General features: G+C 36.2%; 1 long non-coding RNA gene and 1 pseudogene across 1 annotated transcript in view; both read left to right on the top strand.

Annotated features, from left to right (window-relative positions):
- The window catches only part of LOC122917585, a 31,256-nt gene extending 16,783 nt beyond the window's left edge, over positions 1–14,473 (top strand). The window contains exons 3-5 of the long non-coding RNA XR_006386405.1: positions 6,313–6,434; positions 7,426–7,528; positions 14,444–14,473. This is a non-coding gene — a long non-coding RNA (uncharacterized LOC122917585). The remainder of the gene's footprint in view (positions 1–6,312; positions 6,435–7,425; positions 7,529–14,443) is intronic.
- Positions 14,474–16,582: 2,109 nt separating this feature from the next.
- On the top strand, positions 16,583–17,210 carry LOC122917574 (annotated as a pseudogene).
- Positions 17,211–18,411: the final 1,201 nt, after the last annotated feature.

An 18,411-nucleotide genomic window follows, 5' to 3' on the forward strand; every position in this document is an offset into this window, starting at 1 on the left:
TTCTCAAAGCAAATACACAAATTCCAAAATTTATTCAGTTATTTTTATTTAGTTACATTTTTGAGATGTGTATTTTATAAGATTTATATTTTAAAAAAGACAAAAACATCAGTAATACCTGGTAGAAGATTACATTGTATTATGCTATACTATTAGACTCAGTCTCATGTCAGTCTAAGTTGTAAAGGTAGTTGTTTTGGACTGGCTGGAACTTAGTGATCTGAAAGAATAAGGGAGTGATATTATAGAGCTTTGAAAGCAACATACCAACTGATATTTGTGACAGAACCAAAAGTCACCAAGATCATATTTATATTATTTATATTTATATTTATATTATTAGTATATTAAACATATACTAATACATTTAAATGTGTTTTGGATTTTTTAAATTTTTAAATGATTTTATTTATTTATTTGCCAGAGAGAGAGAGAGAGTGAGCACACAAGCAGGGGGAGTGGCAGGGAGAGGGAGAAACAGGCTGTCCACTGAGCAGGGAGCCGGGTGCAGGGCTCAGTCCCGGGACCCAGGGATCATGACCTGAGCTGAAGGCAGATGCTTAGCGAATTGAGCCACCTAGACATCCCTGTGTTCTGAATTTTAACAAATAGTTTTAAAATTCTGAAAATCCTGTATTTTAAGGAACTAGTCAAAGACTATATTTTTATATATAGTGTATATGATGGAGAGTTTTGTTCTTACATAAGCTTGCCTAATAGTTATCCTATCCTAGAGAATTGTAAAAAATCCTTAATTTATGAATTTTACTTTTTATATAGATGATAAAACCTTCTTATTGTATGCTAAGCATATTATATATAGTATTTAATCAGTTTATGTAAGATGTAAAATTCTCATTTTACTGGTGAATTTGAGGCTCAAATGTGGTTAAGTAACTTGCACAGTCAAATCACATAGAAGATAGTAACACAGCAAGAATTTGAAGTGAAGTATGTGTCATTTCAGAGCCCATGACTGATCTATGCTGATTTCACTGCTTCTTATCAAGTAACTGATTATATTACCTTTTGATTATAAGGGTCAGATTGTATTCTGACAGGCACATAAAAAATCACAGAGCAACTCTTTTACAAAACAAAGGAAATCTATATACATTTCATGGTATTTTTATGTCTCAGTAGCTATAGAATAATATTCTCTCCGTTTGATTATATGCTGTTTTATGTTGAAACTCTGTCCTTAGAATTTTTTGACACTAGGATGGCTTAGGTATAAATACCACCCTTGCAGGCAGATTGAAAAAGGAATAGCAAGAAAGTTTATTATTTCTTTTTTGTAGTCTTTCTTCGGAATGTTTTTGTCTTTAGTGACTTCCAGGGGAAAAAAAAATCATGGTTTCCCTTAGTAGGTGTATTATTTTGCTAGGGCTGCTGTACCAAAGTACCACAAAAGGGGTAGTGTAAGCAACAGACATTTATTGTTGTTTACTTCTGGAGTCTTGAAGTCCAATATCAGGGTGTCATCAGCATTGGTTCCTTCCAGTGGCTGTGAGGAAGATACTCTGTTTCATGCCTCTCTCCTAGCTTGTGGTTTATTGGAATCTTTGGTGTACCTTGTCTTGTAGCAGCATCATCCTGATCCCTGCCTTCATCTTCATGTGGTGACCTCCGTGTGTGTGTTTCTGTCTCCATGTCCAGATTTTCCTTTATAAACACACCAGTCATACTGGATTAGAGCCTACCCTTATGACCTCATCTTAGTTTGAACATCTGCAATGACTGTCTTTCCAAATAAGGTCACATTCAGAGGTACTGAAAGTTAGGACTTCAGTATATTTTTGAGGGGACATAATTCAACTCATTAATGGTAGGCAAATTTTTTCTGAGATGATAGATTTGAAAACTCTCTAGTAGTGGTTATATACATAAATTTGCAATTGGTCAATTCATTGGTGTAATTATATGCATGGATACCCATAAATGAGTCATGTCTGAATATTTGTTTTGGAATAGGACTGATTTTGCTCTAATATTCTTGTAAAAAAGCCACATGAAGAACAGACTGGAGAACGATTTAGAAAGGCTTTCAATAAATGATGTGATTGAGTGTCACAGTGTATGGGGCAGATAATGAGCTTTTGATAATTCATTTACAAAATCAGTATAGCTTGTGGTATGAAGTTGGAATTTAGATAGACATTCAGAACAAGAGGGTGTTACAGAAACAGAGAGGATATGGGTTTAGGTTCTAATGTAGGAGCATTATGTATAATGGGCCATGGTGGTGAGGGGAGGCTTTGGGTCACTTATGTGGTGAAGGAATCTCTGGCTCTTTAAGGTTAACGCCGGGTCTAGCTTTTAAATTTCAAAGAATTGCTCTAGGATTTATTTATTTATTTATTTATTTAAAAGATTTTATTTATTTATTTGACAGAAAGGGAGAGAGAGATCACAAGTAGGCAGAGAGGCAGGCAGAGGGAGAGGGGGAAGCAGGCTCCCTGCTGAGCAGAGAGCCTGATGCGGGGCTCGATCCCAGGACCCTGCGACCATGACCTGAGCCGAAGGCAGAGGCTTAACCCACTGAGCCACCTAGGTGCCCCTAGGATTTATTTTTAATTTTGCCATGTAGAAAATTTGAGATATATGATGAACAAGAAGAAAAACGGGACTTGTATCCCCACTTCCCAGAACTACTTGCTATTAATATTTTGACATCTTGATAGAATTCTTATGAATTTTCTGCCATGATTTTTGATTGAGATTGTACTAGATAACAGTTTTCTAAAATAAATCAGCACCTGGAGTCTCTAAATATCTATCTGAATTTGAGACCCATTGGGTAATAGACCTAATGACCATTGATGATGAATTGGGTCACCATAATTCCATAAACCATTAGGTCAAGACAGTTTTGTCTCATGTGATTTAGTCCTGTGCCTCAGTCTTGTCCTTCCTCCTGTCTTTCACAATACTGCCAGGATCTTTTTAAGGATTACATCACTCTCCTGGCTTACCTCCTTCAATCAGACATAGGTCCAGCTATTTAGCATTAGAGGCATCTTTGTGACCTTCTCATGCCTCTTTCTTCTCAATTGCTACTCTCCAAAAAGCTTCCTGAAGTTCCAGAATATTGTGTATTCTTTTGAACCTTTGTAATTTTTACTTCCCTCCATTGAGAATATCCTTTTTCTTTTTGTCCATCTATCCAGCAGCTGCTAATTTCCTTAATATTTCACGTGACATTTCTTCTCTAAAGCCTTTGTTCTAAGCCAGTTTCCCCTTTCTTTTATTACCTGTAGCACTTTTTGGAAAACTTGCTGTAAACTGATTATAGGGTATCCTAGTGACTGCTTTCTGTCTTTATCTTTCTTATTTTATTTTATTTTAAAAAGTTTGTATTTAGGGGCACCAGGGTGGCTCAGTGGGTTAAAGCCTCTGCCTTCGGCTCAGGTCATGATCTTAGGGTCCTGGGTTCAAGCCCCGCATCGGGCTCTCTGCTCAGCAGGGAGCCTGCTTCCTCCTCTTTCTCTGTTTGCCTCTCTGACTACTTGTGATCTCTCTGTCTCTGTCAAGTAAATAAATAAAATCTTAAAAAAAAAGTTTGTATTTAAATTATAGTTGTTAACATAGAGTGTAATACTACTGTCAGGAGTAGAATTTAGTGATTCATTACTTACCTATAACACCCAGCGCTCATCACAAATGCCCTCCTTAATACCCATCACCCATTTAACTTATCCTCCCTCCCCCACCTTCCCTCCAGCAACGCTCAATTTATTCCCTATGGTTGAGAGTCTTATGATTTACCTCTCTTTTTCCCTTATCTTTTTCTTCTTTTATCTTCATCTGTTCCATTTCTTAAGTTTCACATGAGTAAAATCATACTGTATTTGTCTTTCTCTGACTTATTTTACTTAGCATAACACATTCTAGCTCCATCCACATTGTTGCAAATGGTAAGATTTCATTCTTTTTAATGGCTGGTAATACTCCATTGTATACATATGCCACAACTTTTTATCCATTTATCAGTCCGTGGACAGTTGGACTCTTTCCCTAATTCAGCTATTGTTGATAATGCTGCTGTAAACATTGGGGTAGATTTGCCCCTTCAAATCAGTATTTTTGTATTCTTTGGGTAAATACCTAGTAATGCAATTGCTGGGTCATACGATAGTTATATTTTTAACTTTGAGGAACCTCTATACTGTTTTCCAGAGTGGGTGCACCAGTTTCTATTCCCACCGACCATGTAAGATGGTTTTCCTTTCTGCGTCCTCGTGAATGTCTGTTGTTTCCTATGTTTTTCATTTTAGCCATTCAGACATGTGTGAGGTGGTATCTCATCATACTTTTTTTTTTTTTAAAGATTTTATTTATTTATTTGACAGAGAGAGAGAGATCACAAGTAGGCAGAGAGGCAGGCAGAGAGAGAGAGAGGGAGAAGCAGGCTCCCTGCTGAGCAGAGAGCCTGATGCGGGGCTCGATCCCAGGATCATGACCTGAGCCGAAGGCAGAGGCTTTAACCCACTGAGCCACCCAGGCGCCCCTCATCATAGTTTTGATTTGTATTTCCCTGATGATGAGTGGTGTTGAGTGTCTGTTCAATGTGTCTGTTAGTCATCTGTATGTCTTCTTTGGAGAAATGTCTGTTCATGTCTTCTGCCCATTTCTTAACTGGATTATTTTTTCTTTGAGTATTGAGTTTGATAAGTTCTTTTTTTTCTTTTAGGATATTATTTACTTATTTGACAGAGAGAGAGAGATGTGTGGCAGGCAGAGTGAGAGGCATACTGCTCCCTGAGCAGGGAACCTGATGCGGGGCTTGATCCCAGGACCCTGAGATCATGACCTGAGCAGAAGGCAGATGCTTAACCAACTGAGCCACCTTTTGGTTACTAAGCCTTTATCAGATACGTCATTTGCAAATATCTTCTTCCATTCCACAGGTTGCCTTTTGGTTCTGTTGATTGTTTCCTTCACTGTGCAGAAGTTTTTTTTTTTTTTAATCTTAATGAAGTCCTAATTCACTTTTGCTTTTGTTTCCCTTGCCTCAGGAGATGTATCTCCTAAGAAGTTGCTAGAGCCAATGTCAAAGAGGTTGCTACCTGTGTTTCTATAGGATTTTGATGGTTTCATGTCTCATATTTAGGTCTTTAATCCATATATGGTATAAGAAAGTGGTCCAGTTTCATTCTTCTGCATGTTGCTGTCTAACCATTTGTTGAAGAGACTGTCTTTTTCCCATTGGATATTCTTTCCAGCTTTGTTGAAGATTAGTTGACTGTAGAGTTGAGGGTCCATTTCTGGGTTCTTTGTTCTGTTCCATTGATCAATCTATCTGCTTTTGTGCCAGTACCAAAGTGTCTTGATTACTGCAACTTTGTGATATAACTTGAATTGTGATGCCTCCAACTTTGCTTTTCTTTTTCAAGATTGCTTTGGGTATCTGGTGTCTTTTTTGGTTCCTTACAAATTTTAGGAATGTTTGTTCAAGCTCGGTGAAAAATGATGGTGGTGTTTTGATAGGGATTGCATTAAATGTGTAGATTGCTTTGGATAATATGGACATTTTAGCAATATTTATTCTTCCAATCCCTGACCATAGAATGTCTTTCTATTTCTTTGTGTCACCTTCAATTACTTTAAAAAAAATTTTTTTAATAAAGATTTTATTTATTTATTTGACAGAGATCACAAGTAGGCAGAGAGGCAGGCGGGGGGTGGGGAAGCAGGCTCCCTGCTGAGCAGAGAGCCCAATGTGGGGCTCGATCCCAGGACCCTGAGATCATGACCTGAGCCAAAGGCTCAGGCATCCCGCCTTCAATTACTTTAATCAATGTTTTGTAATTTTCAGAGTACACCACCTTTGTTTTTCTTAATAGATTGAGTCACTTAAGGGCAAGGATCATGTGCTATTTATGCTAGTACCTGTAGCACTTAGCATGGTACCTCGATAGATGTTTGAGGAAAATGTTTGCTAAATAAATAATCTTATCTTTTCATCTATGACTCTTTTGCCAATAATAGTGAATATAGCTATAATAAGGGATAGTTTTTGGAGTGAGAGGTAAGGGAGTAAGTTGACTAGTTCATATCAACTTATCAGTTACTAAGTATTTACAATTTGTAAGTTATTCTGCTGGGCATTGTGGAAATGGGAAACTAAAATGAAGAGGAACTTCACGAGTTTGCAGCCTAGGAGAGGACTTCCAATTTTGGTGAGTTGGTAGGGAATTATGGTAAGAAATAGAGTGAAAAGTTGTTAAGGGGAATAACCTATTGAAACAGAATTGTGACTGGAAACATTTGTATAGTGCCTTTAAATTAACAAAGTTTATTTGTTTACAGGTGACAGTTGGCCTCCATTATGAGTTGTAGCAGATGTTCTCAACATTTCTTTTGAAACTTCCTTATATTTCCTTGAATGAGGAGCCCCAGAGCCTCATCCCTGTGGTAGCTACCATGCTTTGGTATGATGCTGTGCTTTTCTACTTCATCATTCCTGTTTTAGCAGAGGTCTAGGTTAGAATTTAACTGTTTCTTATTGCAAACGATTATGTAGAAATGGAAGTGGAATGTTTCAATTATACTGATACTGTGATTTCTTTGAGATTATTGATGATGCCTTGTTATTCTTATACCTGTTCACAGAACCCCCAAATAGGTAGTGCCTTACTCATCATAGATACTTAATTGTGATTTTGTTTGAATTGTATCTAGTTATAAATAGTTCCTTGCTGATTTTTAATAGATATTAATCCAATTTTTATTCCCTTAAATGATAAAGAAGCACATAGCATCAATTTTACTTCTACTTAAAAACTGTGTCTTCATGTAATGTTTAACCAGCTTCTCAACACTTGGGGAGGAGATTCAACTGGCAATTGATAAAATTCCACATGGAATATTTAACTACAAACCTCTGTCTGTATTAACATGAATAAACACTGTAGCTAGTAATTATTTTTATCCATAAAAAATGGAAGTATTTTTCAGAATTCTGGAAAATGTCAAAGTAATTTTGGCTGTAGTCATACTGCGTATAATGTTATTGAGAATGTTGCTAACATTAACAAAAAATATTCTGTAATTTCCTCAGTTACTGCTACTTGTGATGAGGGATGTAAAGTTGGCATGCTTTCGTGTTCTGAGCATTTTCATTATACACTTTTGATTTTACCTTTGTTTTAGGTAAGATAGCTGAGAACATTTTTACTTAGGGATAGAGGTCAGGCTCTATTTGTATTTTTTTAGGTCAGTGATATATAGAATATAGTGAATGTATTAGAGTAAATAGATGTACAGTTTTGTATGTAAGTATTATAGCATTTATATGTTTCTTTGACCTTATTTTTAGTTGACTAAAACATAGTGATTTGGGACCAAGGCGTAGGTTTCATTTATACATTAACAATTTTATTTTATTATTTTCTGTGACCACTGGTATCACTCATCTTGCAGATGTAAGCTGCTGTTCACCAGGGAGGTTTGACAAGAGAATTGGCCACATGAGCAAGTTCATCTCCATTGTGGAAAAACAACTTGAATCTCATCTCTGTTGAAGGTGAGTTAGTGTCATCTTCACACAGGAAGGATCATGCTAGAGTTCCTTGACGTTTTCAGGGTTATCAAACAATGGTTTGGTTTGAACTTTGTTTTATGGGATGTTGAGCCATCATGCTTTATTACTTGAGTGTAAAGATTCACATAGAAATCAACCTGACAATGAAAAGGGATGGAAGTAATAATTTGGTGTTTATGAATATACCTGAAAGTAGTTTGGGTACCCTTTCTTCCTCCCTCCCTTGTTCCCTTCCTTTCTTTTAAATGTTTATTTATGGGGCACCTGGGTAGCTCAGTAGTTAAGTGTCTGCCTTCAGCTCAGGTCATGACCCCAAGGTCCTGGGATCTAGTCTTGCATCAGGCTCCCTGCTCCGTGGGTGGCCTGCTTCTCCCTCTCCCACTCCCCCTGCTTGTGTTTCTTCTCTTGCTGGCTCTCTGACAAATAAAAAAATCTTTTAAAAAATGGTTTTAAAAAAAATTTTAGGTGATTTTACTGCCTCTTTCTTAGAGTATGGGGCTTGAACTCATGATCCTGAGATCAAAAGTCACATGCTTTTCCAAGTGAGCCAGCCATGCACCCCAATTTGGGGATTCTTTCTCATCTCTGTTCTAATTTACATATAATACATTGCTAGCGGGCACCTGGATGGCTCAGTGGGTTAAGCCTCTGCCTTCAGCTCAAGTCATGATCTCAGGGTCCTGGGTTCTAGCCCCACATCGGGCTCTCTGCTCAGCAGGGAGCCTGCTTCCCCCTCTCTCTGCCTGCCTCTCTTTCTACTTGTGATCTCTCTGTCAAATAAATAAGTAAATTAAAAAAAAATAATACATTGCTAGCAAGTTACAATTCATGACTTTTATTTGAATATTGATTACAGCAAAATCACTTATGAAATACATTTATTTTAACATTTTTAATTTTAATTTTAATTTATTTATTTATTTTAATTTTTTTTATTTTTTATAAACATATATTCTTATCCCCAGGGGTACAGGTCTGTGAATCACCAGGTTTACACACTTCACAGCACTCACCAAAGCACATACCCTCCCCAATGGCCATAACCCCACCCCCCTTCTCCCAACCCCCCTCCCCCCAGCAACCCTCAGTTTGTTTTGTGAGATTAAGAGTCACTTATGGTTTGTCTCCCTCCCAATCCCATCTTGTGAAATACATTTATTTTAAAATATATTATGAATTTCAGGAAATTCAAAGACCAAATAATGTATCTGAAAACAGAAAGTATCTTTACATTGATACTACAGTTATATAAAATTTCCTGAACTAAACTACAGGTTGCTATTAGATACCCTACTACCTCTTGTAATAATATTAAACATGTGTAGCCATCCACTATATTTCTGGGACAGCAAACCTGTGGCAAGCATTGCTGTTTAGTATATAATAATAATAATTAATAATAATAATAAAAAATAATATTAATATATAAGTTTGCTAGAGGCTGAGACCCTTGTTCTGGGGGATTATTTACATATGCTTATAAAACAGGTAGGCTAAAATGCTGGTATTAGCTCTCTAACAGATGTGTAATAAAGTGTGAAATGTTACTTTGATCATCATTGAGGAAAGCCAGATCCATAAATTGTGTAGACATTATGGATTTTTGTTGTTGTTGTTACAAACAGAAATCACTGAAGGACTTTAGGATTCAGATTGTGTTGTCTTTAGCATACATGCAAGGTCTTTTGTTAGTGGGCCATTGCATATTGCTTGGGTCTGCTTGAGACTCCCCCCTCCTACTCCTGTGCTCTCATGCGCGCGCGCTCTCTCTCTCTCTCTCTAAAATAAATAATCTTACCCCCTCCCCCACCAAAAAAAACCCTGAATAGCTTGTAGTTACACTACCATGATTAGGTATTCAGCACTTTTGCCTACCTTAATATTTTCCTTCTTACCATTATGATTTTTTTTTTCTTGTTCCTATTTAGTACCAACTTTTCATTCAACATTCAGGTTCATTACTGTTTGAAGGCTTTCCTAACTACTGACCTCTATCATTGAACCTTATCTTCTTTGAGCTTTTCTAGTATTTTCTAACTTCTGTTCTAGAAGCTTATATTTTGTATTTATATACCTTTATATTTGTACTTATGTACTTATATGCCTCTTTCTTACTAGACTGAGGTTTCTTTTCTTTTCTTTTTTAGGATTTTATTTATTTGTTTGACAGAGAGAGAGACAGTGAGAGAGGGACACAAGCAGAGGGAGTGGGAGAGGGAGAAGCAGGCTTCCCCCTGAGCAGGGAGCCCGATGTGGGGCCTGCTCCTAGAATTCTGGATTCGTGACCTGAGCGGAAGGCAGATGCTTAATGACTGAGCCACCCAGGTACCCCTAAGCTGTAGATTTCTTAATGGCAAGTACAAAGGCTATGTGTCTAATTCATTTTTATGTCCTTAGTTTCTAGCACAATACCTGGTACATATAGATGCTTATAATCATTTGTTAAAGGAATGAATAAACAAATGGTTAAATTATAAAGGAAAGAAGAGATTATCCTCACAGTTGGTGTGATAATGGTAATAAAGTGCATTCCAAGGTGGAGTGCTACTACACTTATCAGGGAATATTCAGTGTTAAAAACAGTATCTTTCCTGAGGTCTCATGGTGATCACACTAGCTTCTTAGAGTCAGTTTTGTGTACATCTGGAGTTTGGTTATCTTGAACAACTAACCATTCATTATTGAAAATTTACCCACAAAATTTCAATAGTTGAATTTCTTCATGAATTATATATATCTATTTTTAAAGATTTTATTGATTTATTTGAGAGAGAGAGAGAAAGAGAGAGAGCATGAGTGGGGAGAGTTCAGAGGGAGAAGCAACTTCTTGCCCAGTAGGGAGCCTGATGTGGGACTTGATCCCAGGACTCCAGGATCATGAACTGAGCTGAAGGCAGTTGCTTATCCAACTGAGCCACCCAGGCTCCCCCATGAATAATATATTTTAATAATAAGTATTTTAGGTCTTGACTTAAGGATTCTGTCACTTCCTTTAAGAAGATCCACATGTGTTTTGCTATTATAATCAGTCTAAAGTTTGAAAAGGACCCTTCTACTTGAAAATGATGAAAAATATGTCAAGGAATGACCCTACTTGTTATCACATCTAAAGTTACATTTGCAGTGTGCCTGGGTTGCTCAGTTGGTTAAGCAGCTGCCTTCAGCTCAGATTATGATCCCAGGGTCCTGGCATCGAGCCCCGCATTGGGCTCCTTGCATGGCGGGAGGCCTGCTTCTCCCTCTCCCTCTGCCTGCTGCTCTGCCTACTTGTAGTCTATCTCTCTGTCAAATAAATGAATAAAATGTTTAAAAAAAAATGAAGTTCCATTTGCTTTGCAACTGTAACTCTTATGTTATGGAATCCTGATTTTAAAAGGTATTATCAGAATGGCCAGTATTATCAGAATGCCAAATTCTAACATAGGTTAGTAATTTTGCATTTAGGAAAACACTAATGGGGATGCCTGGGTGGCTCAGTCTGTTAAGCATCTCCCTTTGGGTTGGGTCATGATCCCAGGTTCCAGGGATCATGTCCTGCGTTGGACTCCTTGGTCATCGGGGAGCTGGCTTCTCCCTCTACCTACTCTGCCTGCCACTACCCCTGCCTGTACTCGCTGTCTGACAAATAAATAAAATCTTAAAAAAAAAAAGATGAAGTATCATATTAGTTCTTTAGTAATATGCCAAACTTTAAGTTGGTTTATATTTTGTTTATTTATAATTTAATATGATTAGTTAGAGGTCGAATGTTCTTTGGTCATCAGCTTACATTAGTTTTAACTAAGGAAATACTGTACTATGAAGATATTAAACAGAAGCTTAAGGCTTCAGTTATTAACTATATTCTGTTAAGTGAGTTTCTTTGTTTTAGTCTATATAAAACAACTTAAGGAAATATACTGAATTAAAATTTGCTATGCTGAAATAGCATATTCACTAAATAATTGAAATAAAATGAGGGGAATTCCAAGGGGTTTGAACAGAATGAAAATTTCTTTGCTCAAGCTCTAAACAGTAAGACTTTCAATTTTGTGGGAAGACATTTAATACTCTGGTCATCCAACTTGTATATCCTTTAGCCTATTTAATAGTCAAAAACTTGTAAGTAAATATGTGTGCTGCTGAGAAGCAGTGATCAAAAATGGCAATAAAAGTCACATAATGAAATAAGAATACTAAAAAAATCCAGGGATTTTACTGTAGCTCATTATTCACTACCTTTCTGGCAGTCTTCATGATTACAAATCACTTGATTGACTAACTAGACATTCTCAAAGTGAATTATGAATCAGGTTCATTTTTTCTGTTTGATAGTTGGCACATGCTGTAACTCTTAACGCTTTGTGATATATCAAATTCTTATAACAGTTATAAGAGATCTAATCAATTCTTTATTTTGGGAAAACTATATTGCCTTTTCAAAAAATGAAATGCAGTTGCTAACATTTTAACAACACAATGTAATCCCTACTTTTGTATCTCAAGGTATAACTCACAGTGATGACATTATTTTTCAGATTAAGATAAATCTGTAGACTGATTTTCCATCTGACAGAAAACTCCCATTGATATCAGTTCTATAGGCTTCTTGAGCAGTTGCCTGTGCCTAGGTTACAAAAACAGTTGCATATGTTTCCCTTAATATTTAAAAATGTATGATGAAGGAATTATACATTTTAACATTTTTCTTTGAAGGAAATGCAGTTTTTCCTAAATACCTAATTTGTAATGAGGCCATGATGTTGCATACTTTAAAATGTGGAACTTTTTTTTTAAAAGATTTTATTTATTTATTTATTTGTCAGAGAGAGAGAGAGAGAGAGAGAGAGAGAGAGCGAGCGCGCGCAAGAGCACTAGCAGGCAGAGGCAGAGAAGCAGACTCCCTGCTGAGCAAGGAGTCCAATGCAGGACTTGATCCCAGGACCCTGGGATCATGACCTGAGCCAAAGGCAGATGCTTAATGCACTGAGCCACCCAGGTGTCCCTAAAATGTGGAACATTTTAATGGTTAGTAATAGAAAGGGTCTCTTTTTGAGTTGGGAAAATGGTCCATAGTGAACTGAATCTTGATCTTTCCATTCTTTAAACTTAATCAGGGAGGTAAATTCTGCTTTCAAATGCATTCTCTTCTCTTTTGACTTCATAAAAATTCTTTATGCATTACTTCACTGGCATTTGAGTGGCAGAAAATTCCTGTAGTACAACTGCATTTATTCCAATTCTATCCACTCAAGCAACTGAAAATAAAGTGTGTTCTTTAATGTGATATATTCAAAATTTGAGAATCTTGCACAAAATTCAGTCATTTCCTTAGCAAAAGTGAGGTTCCTTCACTGAAAATTGTTAGGCATGGGAATGTAGAGCCCCATTTGTTTAACAGTGTTGTTATGAGGTTCTCTTACCAATAAAAATATTATATATGTAATTTTTTTACATAGGTAAAAAATAATTCTTTGTTGTGAAGGCAAAGTCATCAAAGTTAGTGGAAGCTTTGCATATGTAACAGTCACAGAATTCTACTGCCATACTTTTTCCCTATGTCAGCTTTCCAGTACCTTTAACTTACATTCTTTGTTTTCTTTTATGAATAAAATTTGTTTATATTATAACTAAAATTGTTTTGTGGCTATTCAGTTGTAAAAATAGTTTTATTGTCATTCCATTGTCTTTAAAAATATTTTACAAAAATTTTTTGAATGATACCCATCTACTATATTAATTTATATGAAAAATGTAGAATAGCAATATGTAATCACACATAATTCTAAGCTTCTATTTTAATGTTTTGTTCTCTTTAAAATTGTCTAAAGTTTTTGAATTTATGCTTTGGCTACCTTGAAATTTAATTTTCAATTCCCTAACCATTAATTATGTGCTTAGTAGTTAAAATTGCTATTAAACATCTTTTATGGGATTAAAATTTTATTTCTGATTAGGCAGTGAATTATATATATAATCAATTATTACATCCGTTTAAAAATTATGACCAAAAGATTAATCCTCCATAGATGTTTTTAGCAATATTAACCATGCTGGTAGAATTGGAATTAAGGAATAAGAAATGAAGAGACAGAGGATCTATTTATTAATTACAGAAAAATCTTTAAGTCTTTTATAACTTCAGTAGATTTTGTGAAATGAACATAAACTAAACTGGGGTCATAAAATGCTGCCATTTTCCAGGCCAGCTCTATGCTTTTTACTTCGTTGACATAGTTATACATTTGGAATCTAGCAGCATTATTTCTTCACACGGTTTGAGGTGGCAATGTATGATAAAATGGGCTTTTGTTGCTGTGACTGGGCAATAGGACTTGGGAATAGAAGATGAGGGTAGAAAGGAGGAGACAAAAAATAGGTTTTCAGAACTGTACTGAATTTTTAAATAATTTTTTATGTTTAAATAGAAGAAATTGCTAGGTTGTCTCCATTTTGTGATGTACAACCTGATTGCGTCCCTTAATTGCTTCCTTTGAACAATTTAACTTTAGGACAGTCATTGTGAGAGGGAATGGGAATGTCTGGAGGTTATGGAAAAACTGAAGGAAAATATTCAAGAAGGAATTTCTGGTATATGTCTTTCTCAGTAAGTGTATAAAAGGGCTAAGATGTCCAGTATAAATAAAATCAGCCAAAAGCTTGTGTTCCACGATTTATATTTTAACCCTTGATATTTATTCTCCCTCCCTTACCCCACAAAATATACATGACAATAAAATCAGCACTTTTGTAGCATGGTTCATGTGTCTCAGGTTACATAAATATATTGCATTTCTCAATGTCAACATTACATTGTTGTACCTATGCTAGTTTCTATGTTAAAAATGACATTTTCTATTTTGGTGATATAAAGTGAGTTTTTTTTTTTTAAAGATTTTTTATTTATTTATTTGACAGACAGAGATTACAAGTCGGCAGAGAGACAGGCAGAGAGAGAGAGGAGGAGGAAGCAGGCTGCAGAGCAGAGAGCCCGATGCGGGACTCGATCCCCGGACCCTGAGATCATGACCTGAGCCGCAGCCAGAGGCTTTAACCCACTGAGCCACCCAGGCGCCCATAAAGTGAGTTTTTAAATAGGATTGGAGGGGCACCTGGATGGCTCAGTTGATAGAGCCTGCAACTCTTGATCTCAGTACTGTGATTTTGAGACCCATGTTGGGTGTAGATATTACTTAAAAATAAAATCTTTAAAGATAAAGAAATAACCACTATTGGGTATTTTTGGCTAAATCCTTCATTTGCCTGGATTAGATAAGCTATTTCTCTTAGGCATATGCTAAAGGGTGGAACTATAGATTTCTAGGTATGTAGTACACAATTATCATATCTTAGTTTTTATTGCATGAACACAATTATAATATCTTAGTTTTCACTACTAGTGTGATATAAGTACAGTTCTATATGATTTCAGTTGTCTGTGTTATTGATGTTATGGATAATCTTTAAAGAATTCTGTTTTAGAGTCTTTTTAATTGAATTTAATGATACATAGTTTTGATTCTGAGAAATCTTTATATTCTTATACACAAGGCTCAAAGGACATGAATGTTAAATGTGTTAGATGTTGGTTGGGATCTGTAATCTAGGAGTGAAATCAAAGAAAAGGCATTTGTTTTAGTTAAAATTAAAGGTTGAAAGCAATAGTATCACTTAGTGTGTTCTACTTTTTATGTCTTTTTAGTACTTTAAAGACTCAAAAAACATCATTCACTTTTGTTGGTGTATCAGTCAGGGTTCACCAGATAAACGGAACCAATAAGATACATGTACCATATACATATACACAGGTATATTCATGATTTAAGAAAGTGGTCACCCACTTGTGCAGACTGGCAAGTCTAAATTCTGCAGGGCAGGCGGGAAACCTAGGAGGTAATGCTGTATGTAGGCTGGAGGCCAAATATCTTGTCCATGGCCATCTGGTTTTGCTCTTAAAGCCTTCAACTTAAGAGATGAGCCCCACCAATATTTTTGAGGATAATGTCTGTTCTTTAAAGTCAACTGATGGTAGATGGTAGCAACATCTACAGAATACTTTCATAACTACACATGGATTAGTGTTTCATTAAATGACTGGGTACCATATAAAGTATAACCAAGTTGACATATAAAATTAAACATCATAATTGGCCTTTTAAAAAAATATTTATGTCATAAGTCACAAAATGCCTGGGGTCACACTATCAAACTATTACCACAGAACACATTAGACAACATCCCTGAAGTGAAAAAATTTCAATTCCAGAGATAGTAGCTGATAGCCATTTGCTTATTAAGAATTATTAATTGAGTGTTCTTTAAGAGCTAGTATTGGAAAAGAACAATATGCAAAACTACAAATGGACTCTGCTTTCACAAATACTGATTATTGTCAATACTTAAGAAAGAGAAAAAAGGGGCGCCTGGGTGGCTCAGTGGGTTAAAGCCTCTGCCTTCAGCTCAGGTCATGATCCCAGGGTCCTGGGATCAAGCCCCACATCGGGCTCTATGCTCAGCAGGGAACCTGCTTCCTCCTCTCTCTGACTGCCTCTCTGCCTACTTTTAATCTCTGTCAAATAAATAAATAAAATCTTTAAAAAAAATGGTTGTTAACCCAAAGACAAACCCATTTATTAAAAGCCCATTTTACTGGCTTGCCTTATGTAAACTTTTTTTTAAACATAAACTTTCTATTTCAAGGTCTAAAATTGTCAACTTTCTCTTTAATTAAATGATTTATATTACTTTGAAACTGTTTTTTAGAGATTTACAAGAACAGTTTTGGAAATTTTTCTTAATTTTAGTACTGTGGAATTTTTCTTAATTTTTCTTAATTTGGTACTGTGGAATTGTCTATTTTTTTTTTTTTTTTTATTTGTCAGAGAGAGAGCAAGCACAGGCAGACAGAGAGGCAGGCAGAGGCAGAGGGAGAAGCAGGCTCCCTGCCGGGCAAGGAGCCCGATGTGGGACTCGATCCCAGGACGCCGGGATCATGACCTGAGCCGAAGGCAGCTGCTCAACCAACTGAGCCACCCAGGCGTCCCTTTTTTTTTTTTTTATTTGGAATTGTCTATTTTTAAGGCACCGTGTCCTGCTGGGCTACCAGGGTTGGTGAAGGATCTCAAGATGGCTGGGCGAAAACTTGCTTTAAAGGCCATTGATTGGGTAGCTTTTGGGGAGATCATACCCCACAACCTAAAGGTCCTTGTTAACTCCCTGAAATCCCATAATGAGACATTTACCTCCATGTTGGCTGCTGTCCCTGAGAATCCAGCTGCTACTGACTGGGCTTACTACAAAGCCAGTTTGGTAAAGGCTGCCTTGGTAGATGACTTTGAGAAAAAGGTTTAATGCCTGGAAGGTTCCTGTGCCAGAGGACAAATAGACTGTTCAGGTGGATGCTGAACAAAAAGAAGATGTGAAAAGTTGTGTTGAGTTTTTGTCTCTCTCAAAGGCTAGGACTGAGGTATATGAAAAAAGAGCTGGAGAAGATAAAGAACATAGTTCCATTTGATCATCTAGTTCCATTTGATCAGATGATTGTTGAGGACCTGAATGAAGTCTTCCCAGAAACCAAATTAGACAAGAAGAAATATCCCTATTGGCCTCACAAGCCAATTCAAAATTTATAAACTTGGGTTGGTGAGAAAGCTGTGGCCTTGTATTACAGACACTGGACATTAAAAATAATTATATGGGGCGCCTGGGTGGCTCGGTGGGTTGGGCTGCTGCTTTTGGCTCGGGTCATGGTCTCAGGGTCCTGGGATCGAGTCCCGCATTGGGCTCTCTGCTCAGCGGGGAGCCTGCTTTCCTCTCTCTCTCTCTCTGCCTGCCTCTCTGTCTGCTTGTGATCTCTGTATGTCGGATAAACAAATAAAATCTTAAAAAAAATAATAATTATATGGTAATAAAAAAAAGCACCATGTCCTTTGATCTAGAAGTAGAAACTCTAGTCTGTATCAGTTTTCACTGACCTTATGCTTATTGATTATGTGCCATAATAATAATAAAAATTCTTTTAAAGTTAACTAATTTATGAATTGTCTAATTCCTTCAGTCATAGTTGTGTTTTAGAGATCAGGAAATCGATGTGCAGAGAGGTTAAGTGACTTGCCCATGGTATTACAAGCAATAAGTTATGGAACAGGATTCAAACTTTATTCAGACGCTTTTTGAATCTGTAGCCTGTAGTGTTTTCCTACCTTACTCAGCTTGTCTTTGTATGAAACTTAGTAAGGTTACTGGATCTTTTGGGATAACCTGTGTAATTATGTATTCCTTAATATATAAGGGTCCATGTTAGTTTTCATTGTAATTTAGGGCTTATTTAATAAAGTTTTCTGTCTTCCATAGTGTGTATAATTTTTGCCAAATGATTAAAATATGTCATTTCCCCTTTTGTCTTGGTTGCCCATAAATTCGTGGTTAATATTAATACTCACTGTAGTAGTTTTCTCATTTGTGGTTTCTCATGTAATTATGTCCTGTGTTTCTTCATTTAGTTGCTAAGCTCTTCCCTTATTTTTAAATTAACCTGCCTTATAACAATATTTTAAATTATAAATCACCACAGTCTTTTAAAGATTCTAGATAGACAAAAATGAATGTAAAATATTTATTATTTTATAATCTGATTGCTTTGTTTTGTTCACTGATGTGTCCAAGTACCTAAAACAGCAGATAACACAGAGTAAATATTAGTGAATGAGTGGATTGAATTAATCTCTTTCTCTTAGACATCTAGCTGATTCCAAGTAGAATTTAAATTTATTCATACTTAATGTATTTCCTGACGTGGTAGACTTTGCTGTTTTACTTTACATCTTCTATTTGACGTGTTTTTCCATTTTACTGTCCTTTCTTTCTTTCTTTGGATTGATACCATG

The sequence above is a fragment of the Neovison vison genome, chromosome 1 (genome assembly GCF_020171115.1).
Source record: "Neovison vison isolate M4711 chromosome 1, ASM_NN_V1, whole genome shotgun sequence".
In the NCBI taxonomy this organism is placed as follows: domain Eukaryota; kingdom Metazoa; phylum Chordata; class Mammalia; order Carnivora; family Mustelidae; genus Neogale; species Neogale vison.